This window comes from Psittacula echo, assembly GCF_963264785.1.
Source record: "Psittacula echo genome assembly, chromosome: 3".
NCBI classification, from domain to species: domain Eukaryota; kingdom Metazoa; phylum Chordata; class Aves; order Psittaciformes; family Psittacidae; genus Psittacula; species Psittacula echo.
Genome location: NC_137736.1, coordinates 73252789 through 73258671, shown reverse-complemented (window position 1 = coordinate 73258671; position 5883 = coordinate 73252789). Strand labels below are relative to the sequence as shown.

The 5883-nt window shown below is 43.0% G+C and overlaps 1 pseudogene across 1 annotated transcript; it reads right to left on the bottom strand.

Moving 5' to 3' along the window:
- Nucleotides 1-4665: 4665 nt before the first annotated feature.
- Nucleotides 4666-5640, bottom strand: LOC308219004 (2-oxoglutarate receptor 1 pseudogene; annotated as a pseudogene). The gene has a single exon. The product of its transcript is annotated as a 2-oxoglutarate receptor 1 pseudogene (transcript).
- Between the last annotated feature and the right edge of the window lie 243 nt (nt 5641-5883).

Sequence of the window (5883 nt, the reverse complement as noted above, 5' to 3'; positions counted from 1 at the left end):
GTAGGCCCCTTTATGTACTGGAAGGCTGCTATAAAGTCAACCCAGAGCCTTTTCTTCTCCATGCTGAACAAGCCCAACTCTCTCAGCCTGTCTCCATAGGAGAGGTGCTCCAGCCCTCTGAGCACCTTTGTGGCCCTCCTCTGGACTTGCTCCAACAGGTTCACGTTCTTCTTGTGTTGGGAGCCACAGAGCTGACCACAGCACTGCAGGTGGGGTCTCACAAGAGCAAAGTAGAGGGACAGGATCACCTCCTTCAACCTGCTGGTTATACTCGTTTTGATGCAGCCCAGGATACAGTTTGCTTCTCGGCTGCAAGCACCGTGTCATGTCAGACCAGGTCATGTCGAGCTTCTCATCAACCAACACCCCCAAGTCCTTCTCCTCAGGGCTGCTCTCAATCCATTCTCCATGTAGCCTGTAGTTGTGCTGGGGGTTGCCCCAACCCACATGCAGGACCTTGCACTTGGCCTTGTTGAACTTCATGAGATTCACACTGGCCCATCTCAAGCCTGGAATCATTCTTGTCCTCTTCCAGTACATCAGATACTGCTGTGCATGTGTGCAGACAGGCACTGAGGCTAGTGGTATGGATGTGGGCCTTTCTTGAGAACAGTAAAACACATATTTTTGACTTTACATCTCTGTGGTTTGCATGTGGATGTGATAATGCTCTGGTCTTCCGAGAACATTGCAAACATAAGCAATAAATGATTATAGTATGATACTTATTTAAGGATTGGTGCCCTACCCATAGCAGATGGAGCATACTAGGCCTGTCCTTTACTTTTTCAACATGTCTAGTTTCTTTGTCCTGAAGGCAAACATATAAAAAGTTGTTGGAAAAAATGTCAAGCCTTTGCATTGAGAAACATACAAGAGCATTTAAAATTAAAGCTAAAAAGCAACTATAACTCTCAGAGATGTCAAATAAAAAACCCAAGTAAATTATGAATATGGCTGAGCTCTTCTCCCTATCTGTGCTAATGTAAACCTTAAAATATGAGGATCATGTTTTGGTGTTGGACCCACCTGCCATGTCAGCTGGTAGCAATTTCTTGATAACATTTTCATAGTCTTCCCTTTTTTTTTTTACCCTGGCTCAGCTGTGGATGAATTGCAGTGAGGTGAAGGGAGAGTTGAATGGATGCTGACAACTCCACAGCAACCATGACTACTGTCTTTGGTTGGCTAACATCACACTATATGATACCAGGTTAAGGATGAACCTGCCCACAGTTATGGCCCTGTAGCAATCAGCATGACAGACATGCAGAGGGGAAGCAGAAGTCAAAGGCAGGACAAAAATGAAGGTACATATGCACAGAAGACATGAAGTAGGTAGGCTGTTGCAGTATGGAGCAACATGATAGTGTAAGGCAAGTATTGATTGATAGTGGGGCAGGGAAGCAGGCAGGATCTCTTTTTATTATGAATTTGATTGAAATATGTAAATGTACCATATATACTAAAGTAGCTTATAGGTTTGTTCTTCACAGTTTGTAGAAAAATCTGAGAAATCAAGATCTGGTTCATCCCCTTGCCAGCCAACTCTTGGTTATCTGCACAGACTGTTCCAGGCAATGATGCTATACTGAAGATGCTCTAGTCATATTGTACTTAAGAAAGAGTATGTAGCCTGAATGTAGGAAGTGAATGTGCTGAGTAATTTATCCAGAAAACATCAAGAGAGCTGAAAAGGGATTAATACAGATCCTCATTTAAAGTTTAAAGCAAAACCTGCTCCTATATTGTTTTGTAAAAAAAGAGGCAGTTCCTTTTCTATCTCAAACACCAGGAGAGCCAGACTCCACAAAGTAGATGTTAATAAAACTCATGTTCAGTAGAGGCTAAAAGGATAACTTACCAACCTTATTTCACTCAAAATACCTCCGTGGTAGTTGATACGAAACCCTAAACTGAAGAAAAAAAACCAAAAACACTCAGCTAAGATGCCATGTTCAGCATTGCCTTCTTATGGTGGATGAGCTCTGGTGCTTTAGGAGCAAGCATTTGTGAGCAGCACTGTAAGTGCAGTAGAGAAGATGGTGCTGCCCCTTGGACACTGGCAAAATCAACACAGCATGTGGGGTGGGAGGCATTTTCTTTACAGTTTTTTTATGTTTGCCTTGTGCAACATCTCCCTAGGCCTGCATTAGGTGAGCTTCCCTCTTCACCTAGCTCAGTCTGAGGATGGATAGTGATCACAGGGGAGATCATGCTGCACTGTGCAGAAGTTTTAAAAGTTACCTTTATAAATGCCTAGGGGTTGAGTAAAATTAAATGGGCTGTTTCTGCAGGAAAATGTGTCCCTCCTATGCTTTCTGCCAGAACTTTTCCTTCACAGCCCATGTTCTACCTTATCCCAGGCAAACGCTGTTCTTCCTTTCTTTTGTTCCTTCCTATGTCAGGGATGGTTTCTTATCTCCTCCGATTCCCTTGGCATGCTTGTTGCTTGCTGTTGCCAGTTGTTCTCCCCAAGCTGGCCTTGAGAGGGGCAGTGAATACCATGGAGGAGTCACAGGCTATCTGCCGGTCACTCAGGCATTGTTGGAAATGGTGCTGTGGTGGTCTTGGTCTGGTAGTCAGTTAAATACCAGGCCATGCACAGAGGGACTGGATAAGGAGAAGAGTCAGATAAGAGCCTTGTGTCAGCATCTGTTGCCATTGATTAAGGGACATTTCAGAGACAAGAGCAAAAGTAATGAAATAAGGCTGTTATAAAAGTGTACTGGAGGTTTCACTCTGTGGCCATACTTTTGGGGTCTGAATACTATGTTGCTCATAGTTTTGTACTGCTGCTGTCTGGGATACCTCAGCTGGGACTCGGAACCTCTCTAGATGGGATCTGCAAATACCGGACTGGTATTTTCCTACAAGTCTATTTTTTTTTTTCCTGTGAGACAGCCCATATTGGCCATCAGATGTGTTATTATCCAAAGCCGTTCCTCTCCTGGTGTGATGAAACAGAGCTTCAATGAATAAAGAAACAGGCAAAAATGACTTTGTATTTTCTGTGGATTGCAGAGAAGGACTTGGCAGTACTGGTGGATGAAAAAGCGGACATAACACAACAATGTACACTCATACCCAGAAAGTCAACCATATCCTGGGCTGCATAAAAAGAAGTGTGACCAGTAGGTCAAGGGAGGTGATTCTGCCCCTCTGCTCTGCTCTGGTGAGACCCCACCTGCAGTACCGCATCCAGCTCTGAAGCCCTCAGTAAAAGACAGACATGGACCTGTTGGAGCAGGTCCATGTCTGTGTTTCACTCATAGGAGCACCTCTTCTGTGGGGAAAGGCTGAGGGAGCTGTGGTTGTTCAGCCTGGAGAAGAGAAGGCTACTGGGGCCTGGTTGCAGCCTTTCAGTACTGAAAGGGGTCTTATAAGAAAAATTGAGATACAGGAGGACCTGTTGTGATAGGACAAGGGGTAATGGTTTCAGATCAAAAGAAAGTTGATTCAGACTAGATATATGGAAGAATTTTTTACAATGAGAATGGTGAAACACTGGAGCAGGTAGCCCTGAGAGGTGGTAGGTGCCCCACCCAAGGAAACATTCGAGATCAGGTTGGATGGGGCTTTGAGCAACCTGGAACAGTTGAAGATGTCCCTGCTCATTGCAGAGGGATTTGGACCAGATGACCTTTGAAGTTTCCTTCCCACCCAAACTATTCTATGATTCTGTGGATATGGCACATTTATGCATTCATTCACTTCTCACCTCTGGACTATAATTAATCCAGAAATCACAGTTAGTCATATGGAAAAACCCTTATAGGAGTAGTCTTGTATTACTGTACCATTAATCTTTAGATGATCGCTGGAAGCACTTAATAGGGTCTTACTGTGTAAGCCCCTCTTTTAGCCACCTTTGGAGAGTGTTCCATCCCACTCTGTACTCAAGCTGGGCCTCAGCTATATGAAGACAGGCATGAACGTTTGCGTCCATGTCTGATCTACTTACCTTTTATGGTCCATGGAGAGAAAAAGGCACTTCTAGGTCATGATTCGTCTTGTCCAAATGTAGGCATAAAGCATAATTAGGTGAACCACACTCTAAACCTGCTTGTTTCTCTCAACTACATTGGGAAGTTGTACAAGGAGGACGGGGTGATTAGCTTATATGCATGCACCTACCCTGAGAATGTCTCCAGGGAGGTGAGTTGAACCTCCCACAGGTCTAAGACAAGTGTGATGAACCTTCTGGAAGGCCTTATAGAATCATAGAATCATAGATTATCCATCTCCATTGCTTAGGAAATGAGTCAAAGGCAGTCACCCAGCTTAGACTAGACACTTATCTTCTAAGTTTCTAAAATTAAATTAAATTACTCCCACCCTGAATCTGTATCAGCCATGAATAAGCAAATATTTTTTCTAGAACTACTGTGCATTCTCCAAAAGAGGTGTCAAGGATTCAGGAAGCAAATGCAGAAAAAATTCTGAGAAGTTTCACATTTAATTTTTTAGTATTTTATTTAAAGCTTTTTATTTTATAAGTTTTCTCTTTGATGATCAATTTGTAACTCAAAACACAGAACAGATTAACTCCCCTTTGGCATTGGAAGGGTTAATCTGAGTGCCCTGATGGCAGGGAGGTTGTACCTGGCTAGTTGAGGGCAGGTTTGGACACTTCCTCCGTAACTTTTATGGCATCAATCTCTTCTACTTCAAGTACCTGTTTCTCAATAACTTGAGGAGGGAGAGGATTGCTTGCTGGAAGTTGTCTACTGTCACTACATAAAGCAGTAAGTTTGCAATGGTATTTAATGCTGCTAAAGGTTTAACAATATTATATATATTAAGGATCAAGTTATTCAAGCTGCAGCTAACTGGTTGTGCTCGGATCTCCAGGCGAATTCCTCGAAAGATGTGGAAGGGGAGGAAGCATGCATAGAAGAGCACCAAGATGACAATGGCAAGTCTACGAGCCTTCTGTTTGTAGCAAGCCTGTGTGTGGAGCCCAGTGGCTAAGGTGTAAATAATGAGTGTGTAGCACAGAGTCACAATAAGCAAGGGCAATAGGAAGGCAAACGTCATCAGCAGCCAATTATACCACCGACTAGTTTCAAGATCCACAGCAGCAGACAGGTCAGGACAGATTGTCTTGTTCTGTGTATGCCTTGTGGCAATCAAGATGCCCAAGGGACTGATGGTGGCCAGGGAAATCATCCAAACAACTACAGAAGTCACCACTGCCCATCTCCGTTTTTTAACAAAAAAGAATTTAATTGGGTAGACAACTACGAAAAAGCGTAAGACGCTGAAGCAGCTGAGGAAGATAATACCACTGTACATGTTGAAGTTGAAACCAAAGTGAATAAACTTGCACATGAAGTCTCCAAAAATCCAGTTATTTCCATTAACAGAGTAGTGTATAAAGAAAGGAAGCGTGGCTAAATAGAATAGGTCAGTGATAGCCAGGTTGAACATAAGGATGGTGCTGCTTTTCCAGGGCCTCATCTTGACAAAGTAAACAAAAATTGTCACGATGTTCCCTGGGAAGCACAGCACGAAGATTAGGCTGTAAAAGACAACAAGATAGTATTTCCCCTGTGAGAAATCTTCATTCTTGCAGGTTGTAAATGGGTCTGTGTGGCCTGGTTGAGTAGTAAAATTGCTGGTGTGTTCAGATGCCATGTTTGCAGAGATCTTCTTAAAGCTTTACAAAAAAAATCAGGTGTTTAGTTTTAATTGATTTGTTGGGACAAATGCATTCAGTTGCATCATTTGCTGCTGGAGCGAATGTCATATGTTTGACAAGGCATAATAGAGGAAGGAAATGGGGATTTGCCAACATACCCGGGTCTGACCTAGGTAACCCCACTGAAATGTTTAACTTCACCCTCCTCTCTCCTTTATGTTTTATTTTGATAATTATTA